At 45.1% G+C, this 26265-nt stretch overlaps 2 protein-coding genes across 3 annotated transcripts in view; one reads left to right on the forward strand and one right to left on the reverse strand.

Annotated features, from left to right (window-relative positions):
• The window catches only part of LOC307096099 (transcription factor SPT20 homolog), a gene marked incomplete at both ends in the record, with an annotated part of 77749 nt that overhangs the window by 21766 nt on the left and 29718 nt on the right, over nucleotides 1–26265 (reverse strand).
• Nucleotides 1–26265, forward strand: part of LOC307095714 (transcription factor SPT20 homolog) — a 105491-nt gene that overhangs the window by 14382 nt on the left and 64844 nt on the right. Inside the window, exons 2-3 of one of the 2 annotated variants that reach the window (XM_079765185.1) lie at nucleotides 5942–6116; nucleotides 19039–19145. The gene's annotated coding sequence lies outside the window, so the exon portion shown is untranslated. The remainder of the gene's footprint in view (nucleotides 1–5941; nucleotides 6117–19038; nucleotides 19146–26265) is intronic. The other variant, XM_079765186.1, reaches the window with a different exon arrangement.

Genomic DNA, 26265 nt, shown 5'->3' on the forward strand with positions numbered 1-26265 from the left:
TGTAAAAAATCAATGGAATATATATATTTTTTTAAAAAATAAAAAAATAAAAAATAAAAAAGCAAGGAAGCCCTAACCAGTGTGGCTCAGTGGATAGAGTGTCGGCCTGCGGACTGAAGGGTCCCGGGTTCGATTCCGGTCAAGGGCATGTACCTTGGTTGCGGGCACATCCCCAGTAGGGGGTGTGCAGGAGGCAGCTGATCGATGTTTCTCTCTCATCGATGTTTCTAACTCTCTATCCCTCTCCCTTCCTCTCTGTAAGAAAATCAATAAAAATATATTTTATAAAAAGCAAGGGATTCTATCTCTACTTTTTATTGAAGGATGAAATAAAGTACTTATAGGGCATTAATATACTATATACCTCGACTAACTTTTACATATGTATACAGTCATGTAATCACCACCCACACCAAAATATAGATGAGCCCCAGCCTTCTAGAAGTTCTCGGTGTCTCTCCCCAGTCAGTATTCATCCCCTCCATCCTCTAGAGCTAACCATTTCCTCTGATTTGCATGCCCACTGACTTGTTCCTCAGCAAAAGTACTAGAATGAACACAAAAGCAGAAAGGTAATTTGTTAAAGAAAATGAAATAGTCCACAGATCTCTGAGAGGGCCAGAGGCTGAAAGGTGACTCAGCCAGGAGTGATGGTCAAACCACACCCCGAGGTGCAGACCACTGGACACAGACCCCCCCGCTTGCACCTTTGATGCTAAGGACCAGATACCGGAACCTCTGAATGCTAGAAGCCAGGGCCACCCTCACCAGACAGTGGGTTCCACTGGTTTCCTGCTTCGCATGACTCACTTTTGAATCAAAGTCTTCCTTCGGTATGCCTAATGGATGAACCCTAGGTCACGTGTGAACCACTCGGACAAAGCAAGTTTTCTGGCTTCTTCCATGGAGGCAGGACCAACATAGGTGGGTGTTCCAAATATGCTGGGAAGCCACAACCTTGACAAAATCCCCTGACAATTGTTGTTTTTTAAAAAAATACATTTTATTGATTTTTTTTTTTTTTTAAAGAGAGGAAGGGAGAGGGATAGAGAGTTAGAAACATCGATCAGCTGCCTCCTGCACACCCCCTACTGGGGATGTACCCACAACCAAGGTACATGCCCTTGACCAGAATCGAACCTGGGACCCTTCAGTCCGCAGTCCGATGCTCTATCCACTGAGCCAAACCAGTCAGGGCGACGATTGTTTTTTTTTAAAGCTTGTTGTTAACAGCACTTGTGATGATTGTACCACAACTTACCAATTCTTTTGTAAACACATTGGGATTATTTCTAGTTTTTCTTTTGACTTACTTCAAATACTGCTGTGGCATTATCAACCTTTTGCTCCCGCCCCCCCCAACCCCAGCCTATTGTACAAAGGTACTTATTGCTTTATTATTTATAACTACTGAAAGCTGGCAACAGCTCAAGCATCTAAAACCATGGGATGATGGACTGATTTGTGTTACGATAACAAACTTCTTAGATTTCCCGGGGATGGCATCAGTTCCAAATATTAGGTCACATTGTCTTCATCTGTTTGTTTATGCTCGGTCAGCCCATGTGTCCAGTTTACATTGAAAAAAATGTGGCCACTGTGACTAAGTCATTGTATTATAATGGAATTTCGCAGTAAAAACAATGGCTATATGTTCTACCTGGCTAATACATGGAAAGTGGGTACAAAATGTTGGGGGGGAAAAAAGAGTGAGTATATTCATCACAGCCATGTACAGTGAGTGTCTGCATAATGTGAACGGTCATAAAAAGGTCGCTTTTTGTCTTGGGGTTGTCAAGTGGTTTAAATACAGAAAAGTAAAAGGAAATGCCCCCAGTGTTTAGATTCACCTCCCAGCATCTGAGGAGCTTGCCCAATAGGTGGCACTCCTGGATAAGAGCAAACAGAAACTTGTCCAGGCTGCCTCCAAACACTGGCTCTCCAACTTTGGCGACACAGAATGACCTGGTTAGAACACAGCTTGCTGGGCACTTCCCTCGGAGGCTGTGATGAAGGAGGTCTTGGATGGGGCCCGAGAATTGACTTTTCTAACAATTTCCCAAGTGAAGCTGCTGCTTGAGACCGCTGCCTTTGCACACGAGGAGCGCCCTGGAGTGTCGAGGTTAGAATGGGCCTTCTCTTCTCCTTCCTCTTAGCAGTCCCCCGGCCCACCGCGCTGCCACGTTCACCCGTGTCCACAGAGGAGCAGGGCCGGCCACTCGGGTCGGGGGAGGTCTGCTTGACCCCATTCCAAGAGGGGGAAATGGGCAAGATTGGAAGGGGTGGTCTTCATCGGTTGCTTTCTGGAGACATCGGCAGACCTCACAAGGGCATCCAAGACTGGCCAACAGGGCAAATGACTGGTACCCCCAGTTCCTATCTGATACACAGGATGGGGTGCCTCGTGTCCTGCAGCAGGCATCTTGGGGTCCTTTGCACGCTCCTCTTCCCTCCCTTCTATGAACCCTGATCTTACTGTGACCCCGAGCCTTTGGGTTAGCTCACTCCAGGCTTTGTGTGTTTTGTGCTCTAACTACTGAACTCACCTCCAGCTCATAGAAATTCAAGCAAAAATCAGCACTGCGATTTTTTAAAAATTACTTTATTGATTAAGGTATCACATATTTGTCATCGACACCCCCCCATTCCCTTCCCAAACCCCCCCACACGCATGCCCCCCTCCCCCTGTTGTCTGTGATCACTGGTTAGGCTCATATGCAAGCACACAAGTCCTTTGGTTGATCTATCTCCCTTGTCCCCACCCTCCCCTACCTTCCCTTTGAGGTCTGACAGTCTGATCAATGCTGTTCTTGTTCTTCAGTCTATGTTGTTCATCTTTTCCCCTAGATGAGAGAGCTCATGTGATACTAGGAATACACTTATAGGAACCGAAAATGAGACAAGCAATAATAGTTATGCTGAGAGGCAAATGAATCAGTCTATAGTGAGTTTCTTTCTGGGCCAACAGTTCTTTTGAGTCCCAGTTTCTATGTCCAACAGTTGTTTATGTGTACATAACAGCAATGATATTTCAGTTCTGGATGGTGGACAAATGGTGGTAATGCAGGTCCGACCCTCTCTGGTTTGGTCCTGGGCAATCTGCAGTGACGCACATCTGCTGACTGCTAGTATGGCAAGGCATCATCAGCGTCTTCCATCTCTGGACTGTTTCTCTTCTGACTTCATGGCTGGAGCACTCCTGTCAATTCCTCTCTGTTGCAGGAATCCACATGGTCTCGGAGTTGTTTTCTGAAAATATACAAACATATTCTCGACCAAAAGTTAATAAAGGAATATTTTCTATAAATTTGACTTGCGATCCTTTTTTCATTTTTTTGCCCAAACGATTTTAGCACTGCGATTTTTCAAAAGTTTTCTCCTCAAACTTCCAACCCACCCTTCCCCTATCTTCACTCTCTCAGCTGACCTTGACCTAGCTTCTTCCTTCACTAAAGAAATGGAAGGAATGAGAAGAGAATTTCCACAAGTCCCAGCACCACAGCTACCCTCCCTCCTGCATCTGGACCCGTATGATCTTTCTCTCTGATAAGGTGGGTGGCTTGTTTATGCCGCTGGCCAAGAACAGTCCCTACTCCAGGCCATGGCTGCAGTATTCCTCCTCGCTCTCCTCCATCACCAGCTTTCTCCTATTGACCCTTCTCATCAGCAAACACCTGTGCTGCTATTGCTACTCTATTAAATAGCAGAGCTGCTTCTGTTCGCCATCTCCAAGGTCTCTGCTTCTAATCTCCCCTGAGTCCACCCAATTAGGTTTTGTCCCATCTCTCTACCAAAAGTTCCCTCATCACACATGACCCCCACACTGCTAAGTCCCGGGATCACTTAGTCCTCAGCAGTAGCATTGGGCACGTTCAGTTTCTCCTTCAAACACTTTCTTCTTTGGCTCCCACAAGACCCCACTCAACCTCGTTGTCTTCTTTTTTTGATCCCTCTTTCTCATCCTGTGTGCTGGTTTCTCTTTCTCTTTCCAACTTCCAAGTGTTGAAGTGCCCCACAGTTCAATCTTTAGACCGGGGGGTCCTCAGACTTTTTATTTTTTTATTTTTATTTTTATTTTTATTTTTTTTATTTATTTTTTTTTTTTGGTCCTCAAACTTTTTAAACAGGGGGCCAGTTCACTGTCCCTCAGACCGTTGGAGGGCCGGACTATAGTTTAAAAAAAACTATGAACGAATTCCTATGCACACTGCACATATCTTATTTTGAAGTAAAAAAACAAAACGGCAAAAACACCCGCGTGTGGCCCGCGGGCCGTAGTTTGAGGACGCCTGCTTTAGACCTTTTGTGTATCTACTCTCACTTTTTGGGTGACATCATTTAATCATTAAATTTTAATGTCTCAGGCCTTTAAAGGCCACCTGGACGTTGGTAACTCTCCAATTTGTATCTCCAGCCTGGATCTTGCTCCCAAACTCCAGACCTGTACCTCCAACTGCCTGCTTAATATCTCCATTTAGAATATGTGTTAGCACCCCCACTTACTTGTCCAAAATAGAGTGGTGTGTACTGACCCCACTCCAAAGCACTCCTGCGAACTTCACCACCTTAGTTAATAGCAGCTCTGCTGGTTCAAGCCAAAAACCTCGGGGTCATCCTTGATTCCTCTCGGCCTCTCACAACCCATATCCAGTCTGTCAGCAAATCTTGGCTCAATCTTCAAACCATACATAGCAGGCGTCCTCAAACCACGGCCCGCGGGCCACATGCGGGTGTTTTTGCCGTTTTGTTATTTTACTTCAAAATAAGATATGTGCCGTGTGCATAGGAATTTGTTCATAGTTTTTTTTTAAACTATAGTCTGGCCCTCCGACGGTCTGAGGGACAGTGAACTGGCCCCCTGTTTAAAAAGTTGGAGGACCCCTGATATATAGAATTGATTTCTCTCCCTGCCCTGGACGGCTACCACGCTGGCCCAGGCCGCCATCATCTCTCACCTGGATTATGCTTCTGTTCTTGCCCACCTACAGTCATATATATATATGTGTGTGTGTGTGTGTGTGTGTGTGTGTGTGTGTGTGTGTATTGATCTCAGAGAGGAAGGGAGAGGGAGAGGGGGAGAAACATCAATGATGAGAGAGAATCATTGATTGGCTGCCCCTTGCACGCCCCACACTGGGGATCCAGGTCGACGCTCAACCACTGAGCCACGCCCACCGGGCCTGCAGTCCATTCTTAACACAGCAGCCAGTAATCTTGTTAAAACCTCTATCATTCCCTTGTTGAAACCTCCTCTCCATTTTATTCAGAATAAGACCCAAGTCCTTATGAAGACCTACAAGGCCCCTCATGCTCTGCTCCCTCCAATTCTGACCCCTTATCCATTACTCTCCCCCTGTTCTCATGACGGCAGCAGGGTGCCTGGCATACTCCCATTTCAAAGCTCTGTGCTTCCCACTCCACCGGATTTCTTCTTCCCAGAGACTTATTTGCATGGCTCACTCACCTTCTGAAATTTTTTTCTCCAAAAAGCCCCTTTCTTACTAGACTTTGAGCAAAGCAGATTACCCTCTCTAATGTGGGTGTGTTGGTTTGCAATTGGCTCTCATAGACGGAGGGAAAGGGGAGACCCAAGGCAGAGGCAGACCACTCCAGCCTGGTAGGTAGCAGGTTTCTTACTTAAGCAAGGGGACTTACCTACGATACTTGTCTTAGGTGCCATAGACGAGTAGATCTCTGCACCCGCCCTGCCCGCCCGTTTGCACAGAGGCCTTAACCGAGTTCAGTCACATGTTCAGCTCAGCTGGTCTCAGCAACAAATTATTTTTCTTGAGGCTGCGTCCTTGAAACAGGTTCATAGTGTGGGAACAGAGGCCAGAACATACATTCCAAGGACAGAGGAGGAGGTGAGGAGCCTCTATTTGCCCCAGCCAGCTCGAGGGTCAACTGGCGGTCATGTTCTCTCATTGACCTCCTCTAACAGGTTGGGCCTCATTCAATCAATTGAAGGCCTCAAGTGAAAAACACTGAGGTTCTCTCAGGAAGAAGGAGTTCTGGCTCCAGACTGCCTTTGGCCTCAAGACTGCAAAGTCAACTCTTCCCTGGGTCTTCAGCGTGGCCTGCCCTGCAGAGTTTAGACTTGCCAGCCCTGCACTCCTGTGAGTCAATTCCTTAAAATCTCTCCACCTCTCATGTTTTCTCTTTCCATCCTGTTGGTTCTCTTTCTTCTGGAGAACCTTGATTAATACAGATTTTGGTACCCTGGCCAGCTCACCTAGAATTTCAGCATCCATCCCCTGACATTTCACCCTCCCCTTCCTGCTTTATTTTCTCTTCTTAGCACACATCACTATCTAAAAATGCTCTATATTTTACTCATTTATCTTGTCTCTTGTCTGTAAGTGACTGGGGTGGAATTAGGAAAAGTAAATGATCAATTTTGGGATTCCGGAGGATCAAGGGTGTGTAATGGCAGTAGCAGTTACATTAAAAAAAAAATATATATATATTTTTATTGATTTTTTTACAGAGAGGAAGGGAGAGGGATAGAGAGTTAGAAACATCGATGAGAGAGAAACATCAGCTGCCTCCTGCACACCCCCCACTGGGGATGTGCCCGCAACCAAGGTACATGCCCCTGGCCGGAATCGAACCTGGGACCCTTCAGTCCACAGGCCGACGCTCCATCCACTGAGCCAAACCGGTTAGGGCTAGCAGTTACATTTTATCATATGCCCCCCACATAGTTGATGCTAAATAAGTAGATGTTTTCCATCCAAGGTTGGGAATCGGCCGGGGGTTGGGGGGGGGCGGTGGAGAGGAACTTAAGTTACTTGTGGATTTGAGACTGTGTGGGTGCTTGGCACCCCTAAGCCCCCACATTGTTCAAGGGTCACCTGTATTTATTAAACAACTGAATAAGGGAACAAATCAATGTTTGAATGATTGATTGAATGAGGAAATGGCTGATAGTGAAGTGGCCCCCCTAAAATGACACCCACCCAGACCTATAAAGCTTTTGACAATTTGGGGGCATGAGAAAATTCCTAATACTGTTGCTGTGATGAGATGATTTGCTGTCATTGAATGAAGTATGTCACGACCTGTTGTGACTCTTAAAAGCTCAATTAAGTCACAGAACATTCCCTTTTTAAAGTCCCATCCTGAAGAGGGAGGGAAATGTTCCCAGAAAAAGCAACTGTTAACCCTTCATTTCCTCCTCAGTGGACTGTATATTCCATCTAGGCAGGCCAGGTGTAATCCTGAATTTGGAATCTTTTTTTTTTTTAATCCTCATACGAGGATATTTTTCCCATTGATTTATACCGAGAGGAAGGAGGGGGGCCGGGGGGAGAGAGAAAGAAGATTGATTGCCTCCTGTAGGCACCCCTGCCGGAGCTGGGGAACCTGCAACCAAGGTACGTGCTCTTGACCAGGAATCGAACCCGCATGTTCTAACCGCTGAACCAAGCTGGACAAGGCCTAGACTTGCAATCTTAACAGGCGGTATTTATCTCTGCTTCAGGCACTGTTCTAAGCACACGTTAACTCAATCCCCATAACAACTCTTAAGTGATAAGATCTGTTATCCTCACCATCCCCAATGCACAGGCAGGAAGCCAGCGCCTAACAACCTGCCTGAAGTCACACAGCCGTCCTGCGGTAGAGGCTTGAATCTAGCCCCAGAGGAAACGGGTTTGTCACCGTGCGCATAGCTGCGGAGGATCTTGAATTAATTAATTATTTTGGGGCAGAGGAGTTATTTAGAGAATAGTAAATCTGCCAATCGGGTAATTAGCAAATATTCGCTGAGCGCCCATCATGTGTTGGAAAGGACTAAGCGTTCATTCCAAGCAGTTGACTGGCCCCTTCTATGCACCAGACCCCTCTGAGAATCAAAAGCGGGTGAAACAAGGAGCTTCCATTCTAAGTCAGGAAGACAGAATCGACAGCAACGACTCAGGTAATTCATGGTGCAAGACACCAGGAAGGTTGAAGACATCCCAATAGGCAAAGTGTAGCATCCACTTCGGGCCACTCGGGGAGTTCAGTTACAGGGTGTGCTGTGTGGAGGCGGCAGGGTTCGGTTAGGGCGCACGCGATCCAGGCAGGAGGCTCTGGGGGCACAGCTGTGGGCCTGCGCCCGCCTGAGCCCGGAGCAGCTGGAGAGCCCAGTTTTCTTTCCACGTGTGCCCTGGACGAAAGGAAGGGCAGCAGCTGACGCTGTTGAGGAATATGGCCCTGGACTAGGATCATTCCTTCCAGGCAAGGAAAATCCTGAAGATTTTGGCAGCCTATGTAACCCTCTTTTTTTTTAAAAAAAATATTTTTATTGATTCCCTCTTTTTTTTTTTTTTGGAAAGGCATCCTGGCGTAATAGGAGGCCCACTGGATTAAGGGTCAAAACGCCTGACTGTAGCCAGAGCTTCAGCACTTGTTATCTGCAATTGGGCAATGCATTTGGCTCCACTAAGAAGAATAACATCCACCAGCGATCTTCTCACAGGGCTTTTGTGAGGACCATATGAGATAATGCTTGTGAAACCAGGTCATAAATTCCAGGTTCTGTACAGCTTCTAGGGCTAATCCTTGTCAGTGTCACCAGTGTGAACTTCCCTACAGTCTTCAGGGTACGCGTATCTTTTCGTTTTCCAAGTTCAATTAAGATGGACGCAGGCCCTAACCGGTTTGGCTCAGTGGATAGAGCGTTGGCCTGCGGACTCAAGGGTCCCAGGTTTGATTCCGGTCAAGGGCATGTATGTGGGTTGCGGGCACATCCCCAGTCGGGGGTGTGCAGGAAGCAGCTGATGGATGTTTCTCTCTCATCGATGTTTCTAACTCTCTATCCCTCTCCCTTCCTCTCTGTAAAAAATCAATAAAATATATTAAAAAAAAGATGGACTCAGGATCACAAGTGCCAGGTGGACAAGAAATCCAACATCAATACTTTGGGCTCCTCCCCTCCCCTCCAGGTGGTCTGAGGATATTGTGGGCCTTACACAGTCCAGATGGAATGTCCCAGCTAACTGTCTCCCAGTGATGGCATTGCTGCAGTGGTACTTGCTGCCTCCTAGTGTCACGAAGACATGCTGGCAGCGTCGCTGCTGTGACATTCCTATCCCTGGCGCGTGTTGTACCCCATCAGTGACTTGTCCAACCCAGGGTGCTCGGCTCATGGCTTCCAGAGGTCATAGTTCTTAGTGCCTGGTCCCATCAGCTGCACAAGTTGGTCCCCTCCAGTGCCATGATGCCTCAGAAGCGCTGGGCCAGGCTGGCCAGATGTCTGTGCTTTGTGAAACTCAATTGCTGTCCCTTTTCCACTCCTGGGGATCTCAGTGGCGCCAGAGGGCTCCTCCTGTATCCCCCAGAGACAATGGAGGGGCCATACCTTTTCTCAAGACTTTTAGATTGTCCTCTGGACTACCCCCTCCGCCAAGAAGGCAGTTTCTCTCCTTTGACCCTTAAACCCAAGAGACTGACTACCCCATTTTCTTTCTTTTAAAAAAAATATTTTTATTGATTTCAGAGAGGAAGGGAGAGGGAGAGAGAGAGAGAGAGAAACATCAATGATGAGAGAGAATTATTGATTGGCTGCCTCCTGCATGCCCCACACTGGGGATCAAGCCCACAAGCCGGGCATGTGCCCTGACTGGGAATCGAACTGTGACCTTCTGGTTCATAGGCCAACGCTCAACCACTGAGCGAAGCTGGCCAGGCTGACTACCCCATTTTCTGGACACCAACACTTACTTTCCTCCACCAAGACTAAGCCTTTCAAAACACAGTAAGCTTATTTCTATCACACATCCTCTTCTCTCCCATGCCCCCATCTTGAGTTATCTTCCCTAAGGTGGCTAATATTTTCAATGGCTTTTAGTATATTCACAAATATGTAGAACCATTACCACAGTCAAGTTTAGAACATTTTATTCTTATTTTTAAAATTCTCACCTGAGGATATGTTTTCTTTAATTTTAGAGAGAGAGGAAGGGAGAGAGAGAGAAACATTGATGTGAGAGAAAAACATCGATTGGTTGCCTCCCACATGTGCCCTGACTGGGGATCAAACCCACAACCTGGGTATGTGCCCTGACTGGGAATCGAACCTGCAACCCTTTGGTGCATGGGATGATGCTCCAACCAACTGAGCCACACTGGCCAGGGCAGCTTTAGAACATTTTAATCACTTCCAAAAGAAACCCTATATCCTTTAGTTATCGTCTCCTTCTCCCATCCTTTCCAGCTCTAATCAATAACTAACCTACTTTCTGCCTATAGATTTGCCTATTCTGGACATTTCATATAAATAAAATCATATAATATATGGTCCTAGTTTCTTTTACTTAGTATAATGTTTTGAAGGTTCATCCACATTGTAGCATCATTACTTCACTAGAGGCCCAGTGCACGAAATTTGTGCACTGGGGGGGGGGGTTGTCCCTCAGCCCAGCCTGCACCCTCTCCAATCTGGGACCCCTCAGGGGATGTCAACTGCCAGTTTAGGCCCGCAGGGATCGAGCCTAAATCGGCAGTTGGACATCCCTCTCACAATCCGGGACTGCTGGCTCCTAACCACTCTCCTGCCTGGCTGCCTGATTGCCCCTAACCACTCTGCCTGCCAGCCTGATAGCCCCCTAACCGCTCCCCTGCTGGCCTGATTGACACCTAACTGCTCCCCTGCCGGCCCCATCACCCCCAACTGCCCTCCCCTGCAGGCCTGGTCACCCCCAACTGCCCTCCCCTGCCGGCCATCTTGTGACAATGTGGGGGGCAGCCATCTTGTGATGACATGGGGTGGCCATCTTGTGACAACGTGGGGGTGGCCATTTTGTGGTGGTCATCTTGTGACAACGTGGGGGCGGCCATCTTGTGATGCAAGGGTGTGAGGGTCAATTTGCATATTACCTCTTTATCATATAGGATTCCTTTTTAAGGCCAAATAATATTCCATTGTATGGCTATGCTGCAGGCATCTGTTGATGAATATATATATCCATTCATTAATTGATGGACATTTGCATTGTTTCCATCTTCTGGCTCATCTGAATGGTGGTGCTATGAACATTCTTGTACAAGCTTTTGAGTGGACGTGTGTTTTCATCACATGCCATGCACTTTAACCCCTTAAATAAAGAGCTTTCTAAAATGCACTGTGCCCAACCCTGTGTGCCCTCCCAGGTGTTATGGCGCCCCCATCCACTGGGCCCCCAGATGTGATCTCACTGGTTCAGCAAACCAGACAGACTGTGAGAAGTCATTTGCCGTCTGCTTCGTGGCTCAGCGTCTTCACTATATGACAGTGTCTTGCTCTCCCTCTGCTATTAAGCTGTGGGCGAATTGCTCACAATTTGGGATCGCTGTCCCTGCCTTTTGCAGTCCTCTTGCAGCTAACTTGCTGTTATTTCCGTGAAACTGGAGAACAAAATGTGTCTGAATTATGTATAAAGAAGGCATTGATAGGCGCTTTCCGCCTCTCCCTTCCCTCTCCTAACCTCCAAGGGCTCTTCTTCTGCTTCTGGAACTTGTTTCCTGAGCCTCCACAGCCCAGCTGGCTCACTTCTACCTCTGTAACTTTCTAAAGAAACTTTCTCTTATGATTTGAAAGAAAAAAAGAGAGCATCAATAACTATTTAGCTCAATAAGTTGTTAAGCAAATGAATGGCGTAGGAGGTGAGCTCTGGGGTGCTTCTTTCATGGACCAACGGGCATGAACGTCGTGACTAATTTTAGTGGCTCCCAGGCCCCTTTTGCCTCTGCCAGGGACAGATGTGTCCCAGGGAATTGAGCCCGCCAGGAGAGCAGCTTTCAGAGAAGCACAGCATTGCAGTATGCATTGTTTTGCAAAAGGAAGAAGAATTGTAAAAAAATTAATAAGCAGTTTGGGCCTGGGAATCAGAGACCAGGATTCTATAGATCGGCCAAGAGATATCAGGGACCTTGGGCAGTCGGCCACCTCTCCGGGCCTGTTTTCTGTTTTTTTTTTTTTTTTTTTTGTGTGTGTGTATGTGTTTTTATTATTATTATTATTATTATTGTTATTATTATTTTAAATTAAGGTCTTTTTATTTTTTGTTTTGTTTTGTGTTTGTAGTAAAGTAATGTTGGATTAATGGTTCTTAACTGTTTTTTTTTGTTTGTTTGTTTGCAAGCTCCTGTCTAATTCTGATGAAAGAAATGAACTCTCTCTGTTGTGTATGGTTTTCATGGTCTATCTGTAACCCATCCCAGACCCCAAATTAAGACCCTAGTATCATGTCCCAGATGGTCACCATGATCACTTCCAATTTTGAGCAATGGAAATTCCAGAAATTATAATGTCTGATTTAGGGAAAATTTTTGAAGGTATAGCATCATTCCCAGAACCATGAAATTGTATGAGCTCAGGAAACCTCAGAAACCCAGTCCTAAATATAGTGTTTTAAGTTTACAATGTGAAGTATATTTTTCTGCTGTGAACCCAGCTACAATTATTGATTCCTTGAGGTAATTTTTATATAATAAAAAGGAATATGCAGCATACAGGGTGGGGACAAAAGCAGGTCTACAGTTGTTCATATGGAAAATAATATAATAATAAATAATAATACAAGAATCAACTCTGTTTTGCATACACACAAGTGTAAACCTACTTTTGTATACCCTGTATTTTATTTATTAACTTTCTTTTTTTAGAGAGAGTGGAAGGGACAGAGAGAGAGAGGGAGAGAGAGAAACATTGATTTGTTTGTCCCACTTATTTATGCATTCATTAGTTGATTCTTGTATGTGCCCTAACTGGGGATTGAGCCCACAACCTTGGTGTACCCGAAAAATGCTCTAACCAACTGAGCTACCGGCCAGGGCCACACCTTGTATTTAAAAATCCTATATAATAAAAGCCTAATATGCAAATTGATCGAACGGTGGGACGACCGGTCGCTATGATGTGCACTGACCACCAGGGGGCAGACGCTCAATGCAGGAGCTGCCCTCAGCCCGCAGGTCCCAGGCCAGCCAAGGCAGGTGCCAGCAGGGGGCCCCACAGAGGGAGGTGACTGGCGGCAGCGGGGGGAGGGGGGAGGGCCGGCGAGCAGGCGGTGCCAGGCTGGCCAAGGCGGGTGCCGGCGGGGGCCCCGCCGGTCACCCCGCAGATCGGCCTGAATGCCAGCCAGGCCTAGGGACCCTACCCATACACGAATTTCGTGCATCGGGCCTCTGGCAATTTTATAATAAGCTAGTTTACCTATTGTGCCTAATGATTAATTTACTTTTAAGGAGGGGATGTTTCAGAACCGAGACCTCTGAGTGAGACCCTGTGAAGGTGACTGAGTGGCCCTCAATCCCACGGGCTCCTCTGTTCCTCATCCATTTCTCCCAGCCCCTGTCACCATCCCTCCCATTGTCCCCAGTGCTCCAAACTCAGCCTTAATCCACTTATGAGCACCTTTCCAGGTTCACAGAGCCACACTCCCCGAGGTTTTATGGTGCCCCCACCCAGTGGGCCCCCAGATGTGACCTCACTGGTTCAGCAAACCAGTTGGTGTGTTAAAACCAATCAAGTTTGACCAATGGCACTGCTCAGGTGGCCTTGACCTCAACTCACATGGTATGACCCCTTCAGCTCTGGGGGCAAGGCAGAGCTCCTTGAAAGCTAGTGAGAGCATTTCTAACAGCTTCCAGGAGAATCTGACTTATTTAAGGGAGAGGAAAGACAGGCGATAGATAAATCTAGTGCTTATGCTTTTGAAACTCCAACCAGCAAATGGAAGCCACAGCTCTCCTCTTTGGACCACGGGGGTGAAGACAAGAAAACAAAGTAACTGCAGAGAAGTGCCTGTGACTGGAGCAATTCCTGAGCTCTAGGCATTAATCAGGGCAACATTAGAACAGAAGAATGCGGAGTTCAATAGAAATGTACATTACATCCACTGGGAGCCAGATGACTTCATCACCGCTAATGTTATTACAATGAATATAAAAGGAATTAATGATTCACCATTTAGTTACTTTCCTCCCTTCCCCCAACACCTTTTCTTTGGTTTTAACAAACTGGTCTGGAGCCAACTGTGACATCAGTTTAGTAATGACTTTAAGCACCATTTACGCTGTTATCATGGCAATTTAAATTGTCACTTTCTATTAAAAGGTCTACCTCAGAGTGGTTTTAAGTGAAAGCATTCCACACTGACAGTGCAATTAAACAGGGGGGAAAAAAAACACCCTTTTTTTGGGATGTCAGTGCTAACGCATTTTAAATAGTGGTTCAGCAGCGCCTTGCTAATTTAAACTACAGTATTGCTTTCTATGAAAGAATAGAAACGGATTTCGGCTCCCCCCCCTCCCTGGACTGTGTGACAGATTGAATTGGCACCATGTCCCAGTCTAAGCCCCGATGTACCAATGGGGTCCCTGAACCTAAAGGGTGCCCCTCCCAAGCATCACCTTTCACAGCACTGGCTTTTAAAATTGCCCTTTTCTGCTGCCTTTTTCCAACTGTGCTCCGCTTGCTCATCAGGAAGAGAATTGTGCATTCCGGGGTGGGAAGGGCTGTTTTATCAAGATGACAACTTCCTGATTCAAAAATGGGCAGTCAACTCTCGAGAAAATTTAACCTGGAAAATAGCTTGGAGGACAGGTGTGTGTGTCTTCTCTCTCAGGTTTCTGAGTTCATTTATTTATTTGTCTTTGAATATATTTGTATTGATTTCAGAGAGGAAGGGAGAGGGGGAGAGAGAGAGAGAGAGAAACATCAGTGATGAGAGAGAATCATGGATCGACTGCCTCCTGCATGCCCTACACTGGCGATCGAGCCGGTAACCTGGGCATGCGCCCTGAACTGTGACCTCCTGGTTCATAGGTTGATGCTCAACCACAGAGCCATGCCAGCCACACAGGTTTCTGAGTTTATTTCCTTATTTTTAATATATTTTTATTGTTTTCAGAGAGGAAGGAAAAGGGAGAGAGATAGAAACATCAATATGAAGAGAATCATTGATTGGCTGCCTCCTGCACACCCCACACTGGGGGTCAAGCCTGCAATCCAGGCATCTGCTCTTGACCGGAATTGAACCCGGGACGCTTCAGTCCACAGGCCGATACCCTATTCACTGAGGCAAACCAGCTAGGGCAGGTTTCTGAATTTAGATTTCCAGGTGGCTTATGCATTTCCCCAATCTCTTCCTCAATTAGGCCCAGAGAACACACTTCAGGTACTTTTATCTTTGAATACATTTCAACACATAAACGATAACTGAGCACAAATGTTGAATGTGCCAGTATAAAATAACATGTTTTATCTACCTCATCTGTCTTTGGACTCCCATAGCCCCAATAGTCCATAATTCCCAGGCATTTGGCTTCCCTAGATTCCAGCTATCAGAGAGAATAACACAATTACATTATTAGGTGTGGGTGCCTTAAATTAGAAGTTGAAGAATATTTGAACAGCAGGCATGGCTGGCGTTTTAATGGTCTTGAAGCGTTTCAGCCTCTGTGACAGTCTCTTATGTCATGAGCAATAGTCTTGTTCTGAAGCACATTAGCTTTACCAGAAGTAAACGAGGCATAGCGTTTAAGTTGCTTCTGTTACATCTCAATTGGTGCAGTTATTGCTCTGAAGGACCCCGAGATAGCATCTTGAGAAAAGTGTCCCAATGATGGTTAGAGAGATGCAATTTTTTATGTCTACACAATTACATTTCTAGCTTCAGCACATTCCACACTTGACTGGCATGGAAAAGGTGATCAATGTAAACCCAGTCCTTACGAGGATAATACATAAGCCACTGGGATCGAAACTCATTTTTATTTTACAAATCAGGCAAACTTTCTCTCAGTTCCATTTTCTTCCTGTTAATGCAGCAGACCTGTGTACTGAGCCCTGGGGCAGCTGGAAACGGAAGAAAGTGCCCGCTGATTTGGGGGCTGAAGGAAGACAGGAGTCACCTTAAAAAGCAGTGTTACTTGCCCTCACCGGTTTGGCTCAGTGGATAGAGTGTCGGCCTGTGGCCTGAAGAGTCCCAGGTTCGATTCCGGTCAAGGGCATGTACCTTGGTTGCGGGCACATCCCCAGTAGGGGGTGTGCAGGAGGCAGCTGATGGATGTTTCTCTCTCATCGATGTTTCTAACTCTCTCTCCCTCTCCCTTCCTCTCTGTAAAACATCAATAAAATATATTAAAAAAATAAATAAAAGTAAATTATTTTAAAAAAAGCAGTGTTACTTATTCAAAGGTGGAGGTAGAAAGAAGAAGAGAGACCCAGCTAAACTTGCATTGGAATGCTTCACCAAGTCATTAAAGATCCGGAGAGGGGCCCTGGCTGGGTAGCTGAGTTGGTTGGAGCATCGTCCTGATGTGCCAAGGTTGCTGGCTCAATCCCCGATTAGGGCCCATGCAAGAATCAACCAACGAATGTATAAATGGTGGGGCAGCAGGTGGATCTCTGTCTCTTTCCCTCCCTCCCCCTTTCTCTCTCTCTCTCTCTCTCTCTCTCTCTCTCTCTCTCTCTCTCTCTTTCAAAATCAATTTTAAAAAAGATCCAGAGAGGGACACAAAGATATACAAGGGACCCGGGGCAGTTTTGGAGGCAGTTGGAGTTACCAGTCTCAGTCGCACTAGTTCTTTCTACTTCACTCACCAGTCACACGGTCGTCAAGCTGATCCCAAGATCCTTGAGAGCAGGTTCTGGGTCTTATTCTTCTCTGTGGCTCAGGCAGCCCGGGCCCTGGGCCAGGAATGTGGCAGCACGTACGGGCAGCATAGCAGCTCTCAGTTGCCTTTTCTACGTGAAAATAAGAAAGACCTGCCCCTCCTCTGTGGAAGATGAAATGGAGTTGGATTATTTAGGTATGGGAAATAAGTTTAAATAACAGTCTGGCGATAACAGAAGAGATATCACACATTTGAGTATCATTTTGGGACACTGCAGGGATAATTTGATGGAAATTTTTACAATAGGATGTTGAATAGCTTGCTAAAGTTGACCTGTGAAGAGAACTCTTTTTTTAAAAAAAATTATTTTATTGATTTTTTACAGAGAGGAAGGGAGAGAAACAGAGAGTCAGAAACATCGATGAGAGAGAAACATCGATCAGCTGCCTCCTGCACACCCCCCACTGGGGAGGCGCCCGCAACCAAGGTACATGCCCTTGACCGGAATCGAACCTGGGACCCTTCAGTCCGCAGGCCGACGCTCTAACCACTGAGCAAAACCAGTTTCGGCTGTGAAGAGAACTCTTATGTGCAAATTTAGGTTTGAAGGAAGAGAAATCGGTGTGGTTACTCCTGCTAATGACGGCAGAGGGCTAACCATTGAGCTAAATCAAGATACAGGGTGATACCCTTGCTGTAGATCGACGAATTCATCCCATTTCTAATTAGGGAGACTTTCAGATACTGAGCAAAGAGCACAGAATTGGACCCCAGTGGATGTCAGTTCTCACCAAATCCCCTTGGTCAGCTAAGTCCCCCACTCCTCCCATGAGGAGTTTGGGGAAGGGTGCTGGAAAGAAGGCCTGAAAGTCTTATTTTCTTCCTAACACATGATCCCTTTAAGCTTTCCAGCAGCATTTATAGGATGATCTGTATAGGTTCTTTCAGGAACCTGGAAATGTAATTTATTGCAGGTTAGAGGCTTAAACTTATTTAAAATTGTGAAGTTCCATTTCCTCATTTTCTTTGCACAACTATCACTACAGTCAGTTTTAGAACATTTTTGTGCCCCCTAAAAGGGACCCCATACCCTTTGACACTGACTCACCAACCCCCCTTTAGCCCTAGTCATCACTAATCTACTTTCCATCTGTATAGATTTGTCTATTCTGGACATTTTGCATAAATGAAATGATACAGTACGTGGTCTTTTGTGTCTGGCTTCTTTCACTTAGCATCATGTTTGCGAGGTTCATCCAGGTTGTAGCATGTATCAGTACTTCATTCCCTTTTGTTGCCGAACAATATTCCATTATATGGATATAATACATTTTATTTAGCCAATCATTTTATGAATGTTATAGGTTGAATTGTGTCACCTCCCCCCTCCCCCCATGATACATTGAAGTCCTAACCCTCAGGACCTTAGAATATAATCTAACGTGGAAATAGGGTCATGGCAGATGATGTCATACCGGAGTAGGGCGGGCCCTTAATTCAATATGACTGGTGTCCTTATAAGACGAAGAGGAGAGACACGAGACACACAGGGGCAACACCATGTGATGACAGAGTAGCAGCGACTGGAGGTGATGCAGCTGAAAGCCAAGGAACACCACGGCTTACCAGCCACCACCAGATGGAGAGGAAAGGAAGGGTAGTCACCTAGAGCCTTCAGAGCAAGCCTGGCCCTGCCAACACCTTGATTTCAGGCTTCTAGCCTCCAGAACTGTGAGAGAATAAATGTGTTTTAAGCTACAGTTGGTGGTGCTTTGTTATGGTTGCCCTAGGAAATAAACACAATGGGCATCTGAGCCGTTTCCACTTGGGATTCTATTTTAATACTGTGTACGTAGTAAGTACGAAATAATGCTTTTAGCCTACTCGAGCTCATTATCCCAGTTAATCCTGCGTTGAGAGTCTGCCCCCTGGTGGTCAGTGCATGTCATAGCGAGCAGTTGAGCGGCCTTAGCATATCATTAGCATATTATGCTTTGATTGGTTGAATGGCCGTCCGGTTGACCGGACACTTAGCATACTAGGCTTTTATTATATAGGATGGACTCACTTGACTGAAGTCTAGCCAATAAAATATGAATAAAAATATCCCTCGATTCTAGCCTGATCCATAAACCTTCCTACACAACTCCCTGTGCTCTCTCTTCCGCTGTCTGTTGGTGGGATATTCATGACCCTGGAAGCCCCATATGCTAAACTGGTCCTTGCATGACTGCACTAAGCAGAGCAGCCTCGCTCCCTCTCTCCTAACCTCCACCCCCTGCTATCAATTGACCTTGGCAAGAGAAATAAACTTCTGTTGTGTTAATCCACTGATGAGTGGGGCTTATTTGTTATAGCACTTAGCCTGCCTTGACTTAAAGTTGTTAACTCCCCTGGGAAAGTTTTGCTGCCTTGATTGAATCACCATCCCTTCCTCTTTTCCGCTGTCAGGAATATGGATATGCTAGCTGACACTGCAGCAGCCATCTTGGAACCATGAGAGAAAGATGGGAATTACCAAGACCTCAGCTCTGAAAACGTTGAGTCCCTTAACCAAGGTCAGTGACTACCTACCTCCGAGCTTGGTGAATGAGAAAAACTAATCTCCTGGTCTTCTGAAGCAACTACACTGAATGGCCAGATTATTATGATCTCTGAAAGCATAATAATCTGGCCACTCAGTGTGTGTGTGTGTGTATATATATATATATATATATATATATATATATATATATATATTAGAGGCCCCGTGCATGAATTCGTGCATGGGTGGGGTCTAGCCAGCCTGGCCAGGGTGAAGTGACATGGGTGGCTGGCCGGCCTGCCTGCTGGTCAAACTCCTGGTCGAGGGGACAATTTACATATTAGCCTTTTATTATATAGGATATACACTGAGTGGTCAGATTATTATGCATTCAGAGATCATAATAATCTGGCCACTCAGTGCATTTTACTCTGGGATTCTGTTGTTTGCAGTCCAGTACAGTCCCTAAGGGATACAATCCATTATTTCAAGTAAATGCTGCCCAACTATTCAGAGGCTGTGTTATTCCTATTCCTATTTTGTGATAAGAAATCAAGTATTTTGTTGGAGATCACACAGCTAGTAAAGAGGCAGAAACCAGGGTTTGAATCCTTAAGCCACAAAGCCAGAATGTTAACCAGTATACATATGACCTTTTCCTAAATATATCTATTGTTCTATCTTGCATAACATTGTTCCATAAAAACTTAAAATCTGAGCCCTGGTCGGTTTGGCTCAGTGGATAGAGCGTCGGCCTGCGGACTAAAGGGTCCCAGGTTCGATTCTGGTCAGGGGCATGTACCTTGGTTGCAGGCTCCTCCCTGGCCCGGGCCCTGGTTGGGGCTTGTGCAGGAGGCAGCCAGTCAATGTGTTTCTCTCACATCGATGCTTCTCTCTGTCTTTCCCTCTCTCTTCCACTCTCCCTAAAAATCAATGGAAAAATATCCTCGGGTGAGGATTAATAAAAAACAAAACAAAATAAAAACCCACAAAAAACTTACAATCTGACACCCAAATTCAACCATTACTTTTTAAAATATATATATATATTATTGATTTTTTTTTTACAGAGAGGAAGGGAGAGGGATAGAGAGTTAGAAACATCGATGAGAGAGAAACATCGATTAGCTGCCTCCTCAACACCCCCTACTGGGTATGTGCCCGCAACCAAGGTACATGCCCTTGCCCGGAATTGAACCTGGGACCCTTGAGTCCGCAGGCCGATGCTCTATCCACTGAGCCACACCAGTTACGGCTCAACTACTTACTTTTTATTCAGTCATACCGATGGGTCTGTTTTATAGATTCGGGCATCACTGTTGGAAGCTAATGCTTCATAAAGAGTGAGCATAAGGACAGAGAAACAGGCTGCTTCATCAATGCAACATTTAATCAGCACTACATCACCATTTGAACTTGCCATATTAGCAATAAAGTAAGATTGATCATATAACAAAAGAATCTCTTGGTGGCTGAGTCATTTGGTTTGGAAAAAAACCTGACTCAAAAGGCAGTGATTTAAAATAATCCATCAAGCTTTCATGCTTAATATGTACTATTCTTTTCTTAATCCAGTTCTCCTCTTGGAAATAATTTGTCATGCTTTGATGCTTAAAATATACTTATTGTTTCCTTGATCTAATTCTCTTCTTTCTGTGGCATAAAAGTACTTCTCTTCTTCCCTTCTTTCTCTCCCATATGGTATTGGTTCAGTTCCTGGGAGCCTCTAGATCCTCCACAGGTAAACTAGTCAGAAGGGACAAGTAGAAAAGACAAAACGGACAGAGTAAAGATGCGCATGCCCTGCTAGCTAACTTGAATTCTCTAGCGGACAAGAGGTGTCTACCCAGCCCCAAAGCCAGTGATTTCTCTTGCCACCAGCAATTGTCCCGCTAAACTCCCCCACCCTTCTCTTATTGTTCAAGGTGATACCTCAGGGAGGAATGTTTGCACAGGTATTCCTATGTCATTGGTTACAGATAACTGTCTGAGGTTGAGAACCTACCCAAGCTAGGGCAATCGGAATCTCTTTCTCAGGAAAATTAGAGGTTTAATTCTGTGAGACTCACGCTCCATCTGGGGTGTAGGACAGCAGAGATGTAAAAGCTCAGAAATTGTGAAAGAAGAAAGGAAACTCGTGTACAGAAGAGCAGGAGAGGGAGAGAGGGAGACGGGGTGGGAGAGAGGGAGAGAGAAGTAAAAGAAGAGGAGGAGGAGGAGAAGAAGAAGAAAGAACACATAAGTGAGTGTGAGGTTTGCCAAAGATTATTTGTCATGGGCTAATTTATCTCTGATAGGAGAACAAATTCTACTTAAAAGGCGGGCCGATGTAAAACGCTTGACCTGTTGTAGCGTGCATACCACAACATGTGTACCGATACACTGCATTCAGGTTCCAAAGGCTGTTTGCAGTTGTGACTTTCAGAAAGCAGTGGCTCTCATCCTGGCTGTACATCAGCATTTCCTGGAGAGTGCTTGAAAAAGACCACTGTCCGGGTTTCACTTGACACCAGTGAATAAAAATCTTGGGGGTCCGGTCCAGTTACCACTATTTCCCCCCAAAGCTCTCCTCAGGTTATTCCAGTGTACAGCTATGGTGTGAAAACCTTGGGTAAAAAGCAATTTAAACATGGCTCATGCCATTTATAAATGGCCGTTTTGGTAAGCTGTTAGCCTTCAAGCATTGATTCTAATCGCAGCAATATCTTGTACTTACACAAGGCACAATTTGTCTTTATTTTCCTGAGTATTTTCTCACACCACAAGGTATTAAGTGTGTCCGTCATTCAACAGCAGTTTTTACGAAGGAAATCTCCCTAAAGTAAAATGCACCAGCCAATTTGCGTCCGATCTACCAGATGACTGACGATTTCATGTAGTACTTTTCAGCTGATTGATTTTACTTGAGATGGAACAATCGCTAACCATAAAACATTTACAAGCGTTCCTCACCACTGTGTCAAATGGAAGCTTCTGGTTGGCCTTGGTTTGGAACACTCAGAGGCTTGCAGAACAAGCTGTTTTCAGGGTCGAGTGTTGCACACAGCTTGGCTTTAAGTCAGGTCCACGTTCATGGGAACCTCGCCCCTGCTGAACTACGAAATTTCCTGATTGAGGACACGAGAGGAAACAAGTCATTAAGGAGCACCTATGCTCAGCACACCATCTTGGGAGAGTTCTTTTTGGCTCTCTTCAGGAGAATTAAAAACAGAAGATGCTGCTGTTACAATTCCCCGAAATAAGATGACAAAACCAAGGATGAACATTTAACAGCTGTTTTGGAACTGATTCTGGAAATAAACAAAAAGCTGCCTATGGTTTCGCCACAGTTAAAAAAGCACAGATTCTTTGTGATTCATAAGCGGTCTATAGCATGCAAGCTGAGCCAAAGGAATGATGCCAAGAAAAGACAATGACCAAGGCAGAGGCTTAATCATCATGACAGTTGCAATTATAATTAAATGTAAACTCCAGAAGAGGATTGCTTCATTCTGGTAAGAAGGCCAAGGTTTGGGGGAAGTCTACAGCGAGTGGACCATAGGCTGTTGTTAAAGCTCCCTCCCAACTTAAAGAATTTCCAAGTTTAACTTATTAATATTTATAAAATACAAGAAAGGAAAATATTATTTTAATAGCTGGTATTAGAATTCCTCTTAGAAGATCCCAGTTCCTGCAAAGTATCCTTCTTTGGTTCTTTCTTCCTTCCTTTCTTTCTTTCTCTCTCTCCTCCCCCCTCTCTCTCTCCCTTTATCCCTCTCCTTCCCTTCCTCCCTCCCTCCTCCTCCCCTTATCTGCCCTCCTGCCTTCCTTACATTTTTAAAAGAAGCCTGTTTAGAGTACCAGTTGAGATGTCGAGGGGTGGAAGTGTGAGCAGAACTGCCTGGCATGAGACAGGAAAGGAATTTATGTTCTGAACCAGAGAGGGTCAGGGGAAGAGAAAAGTAAAACAAGGAGAAAGTGGAGTGAGTGGGCAAGAGGGGTGTGCTGTGTCACCCCCGAATCTTTAGTGAAGTTCTAAGTTTACAAACTGCTGGTGGTGGGAGGCGATGGGCGATCTTGTGCAGCATCTGGTAAAGGGTCTGACCTTTGGCAAGGAAAGGAATCAGAACACACACAAGAACAACAAATTAGGACCATGAAGTAGAGAGTTGACAATCTGCAGAAATGGTGGGGAGGGCTGTGGACTCTCATTGTGAAACATGGGGTTTCAGCCAAGTTTACCTTAATCTCCCAAGGCCAGACAGACTTCATCTGGGACTTATTTGCAAGAAACTAAGAGAAGTTTTTCATTGAAGCTACATAGCTATGAAACCCTGAGTGTTTTTTCATTGAGTTCTGTGCACTGTATTTTTAAAAAATATATTTTTATCGATGTCAGAGAGGAGAGAGAGATAAGCAATAGTGATAAGAGAGAAGCATTGATCAGTTGCCTTCTGCATGCCCCCCCCCGCCCCCCCGCACTGGGGACTGAGCCTGAAACCTGGGCATGTGACCTGATTGGGAATTGAACCATGGCCTCCTAGTTCATAGTTCCGTGCTCAACCACTGAGCCACACTGGCCGGGCTGTGCACTGTATTTTTTGGTAACAGCTTTATTGAGATATAATTTATATAACATATAATTCACTCCTTTAAAGTGAGAATCAGTTTTTTAAAAAAATATTTTTTATTGATTTCAGAGAGGAAGGGAGAGGGAGAGAGAGATAGAAATATCAATTATGAAAGAGAATCATTGATCAGTTGCCTCCTGCACACCCCACACTGGGGATCTAGCCTGCAACCCAGGCATGTGCCTGGATCCATAATTGAACCATGATCTCCTGGTTCATAGGTCAATGCTCAACCAGTAAGCCATGCTGGCTGGATTGTGAGAATCAATTTTGAGAAATTGACCCCTCTGTGTGCTGTATTTTTAAGAAATATATATATTTTAAAAATATATTTTTATTAATTTCAGAGAGGAAAGAAGAGGGAGAGAGAGATAGAAACATCCGTGATGAGAGAGAATCATTGATTGGCTGCCTTCTACATGCCCCCCACTGGGGATGGAGCCCACAACCCAGGCGTGTGCCCTGACTGGGAATCGAACTATGACCTCCTGGTTCATAGGGTGACACTCAACCATTAAGCCATGCTGGCCTGTATTTTTAAAGTCATACCTGGAATGATCAAGTTTCTATGGGGTAGGTGAATCCTGAATGCACACTTCCCAATTCTGACTGCAGTAGGTGACAGTCTAGTAGGGTAGGAAATGTCCATCATCTGGCCAACCATCAGTCCATTCACCTGCTAACTCAGTACACATATTGAGCACTCTCTCCATTTAAGGCACTGTACTGGGCACTTGAGGATAAACAAATACGACACGACATAGATCCTGATCTCAAAAAGCTTACAGTGACAACTTGAATTGTGTCGCCCACTCCATTAGGATGGGCCCTAAATCCAGTGACAGTGCCCTTATAAGAGTTAGAAAAGGAGGTGACAGAGAAAAGATGGCCACGTGAAGGAGGTAAAAGGAGATTAGACTCATGCTGGTACAAGCCAAGGAATGCCAGAGGTTGTCAGCAGGCATCAGAGGCTAGGAGAGAGGCAGGGAATGGTTTCTCCCTCAGAGCCTTTAGAGGGAACCAGGCCTGCCAACATCTTGATTCTGGACATTTGGCCTCCAGAACTATGAGAGAATACATTTTTATTGTTTTAAGCCACTTAGTTTGTGGTTATCTGTTACAGCAGCTCTAGGAAACAAATACAGCAACTTGTTCTGAAATAGCTAGAACATTATCAAAAGAACACAAGAGAATAAGTGCTGATGAGGACGCAGAGAAGTTGGAACCTTTGTGCATCATGGTAGAAATGTAAAATGGTGCAGCCATTATGGAAAGCAGTATGGAGAGTCCTCAAAAATTAAGACTAGAACTACCATATGATCTAGCAATTCCACTTCTGGGTATACATCCCAAAGAATTCAAAGCAGGATATTTGCACATCTATGTTCATCACAACATTATTTACAATAGCAAAGGGGTGGAAGTAATCCACCCAAATGTTCATTAACAGATGAATGGATAAAGAAAATGTAGTATATACATAATAATAGAATATGCTACATGGTACAACATGGTTGAACTTTGAGGACATTGTGCTAAATGAAAGAAGCCAGCCATAAGAAGGCAAATACTGTATGATTCCACTTATATGAAGTATCTAGAGTAATCAAAATCATAGAAACAGAAAGTTGAAAGGTGATTATCAAGAGCTGGAGGAATTGGTGTTTGATAGATGTAAAGTTTTAATACTGCAAGATGAAAAAGTTCTAGGGATTTGTTGCCCAACAGGGCGAATATACTCAACACTACTGAACTGTATGCTTACAATGTTTATGACAGTAAATTTAATGCTGTGGGTTTTTCTTAATCACACAATCATACAAATAGCTGAGTACCAATCGGAAAGGGATAAATGCTGCAGGAAGAGTATAGCAAGGTGCTTTTAAAATTTGGGTGGAAAAGATCTGACTTAAAGTTGGGAGTGGCCACATTTGTGATAGATCTTCAGGAAAAAAATATGATCTTGACACTTGGGGATGGTGGTGGACATGGAATAGGGAAAAGCAATGACAGGCAAATGACCAAGTTGAAAACCTGAGATGAGTGTGGGGCCCGGGACCACTGCTAGCCGCTATGGGACTTCAGTGCAGAATAGAATAAGATGCTGCTTTCTCCTGGGTGCAGGACTTGGGGAACAGAGTGTGACTGGGTTTCAGCTGAGGACCCTTTTGCAGTTCACATTCTTCAGAACAGAACTGGCTGTCCTAGATCTGCATACTGAGATAAGGATCTCAGTTTGGAAGGGAAGGATGATGAGCTCACTTTGGGGCATAGTGAGTTCCGGGTGTCAGCAGCACATCCAGGCAGAAATAGGAAACAGAAGTCTGAAAATGTGGAACCAGTGTTTGGAGGAAAATTTAGGACTAAAAGTGCAGAGTGGGGGAGTCACATGCATGGTGTTAAAACTTTCCTATAATAAATTGGTCACATGGTACCAATTAACTCCACATGTACTTCTTATGGAACATTGGTGTGGTGACCAAGGAGGCAGACAGCGCCCTCTGGTGGAAATTGGAAAACAGTCCTTATCTCTACCACTCACCC

Source organism: Cnephaeus nilssonii (assembly GCF_951640355.1).
Source record: "Cnephaeus nilssonii genome assembly, chromosome: X".
Taxonomy (NCBI): domain Eukaryota; kingdom Metazoa; phylum Chordata; class Mammalia; order Chiroptera; family Vespertilionidae; genus Cnephaeus; species Cnephaeus nilssonii.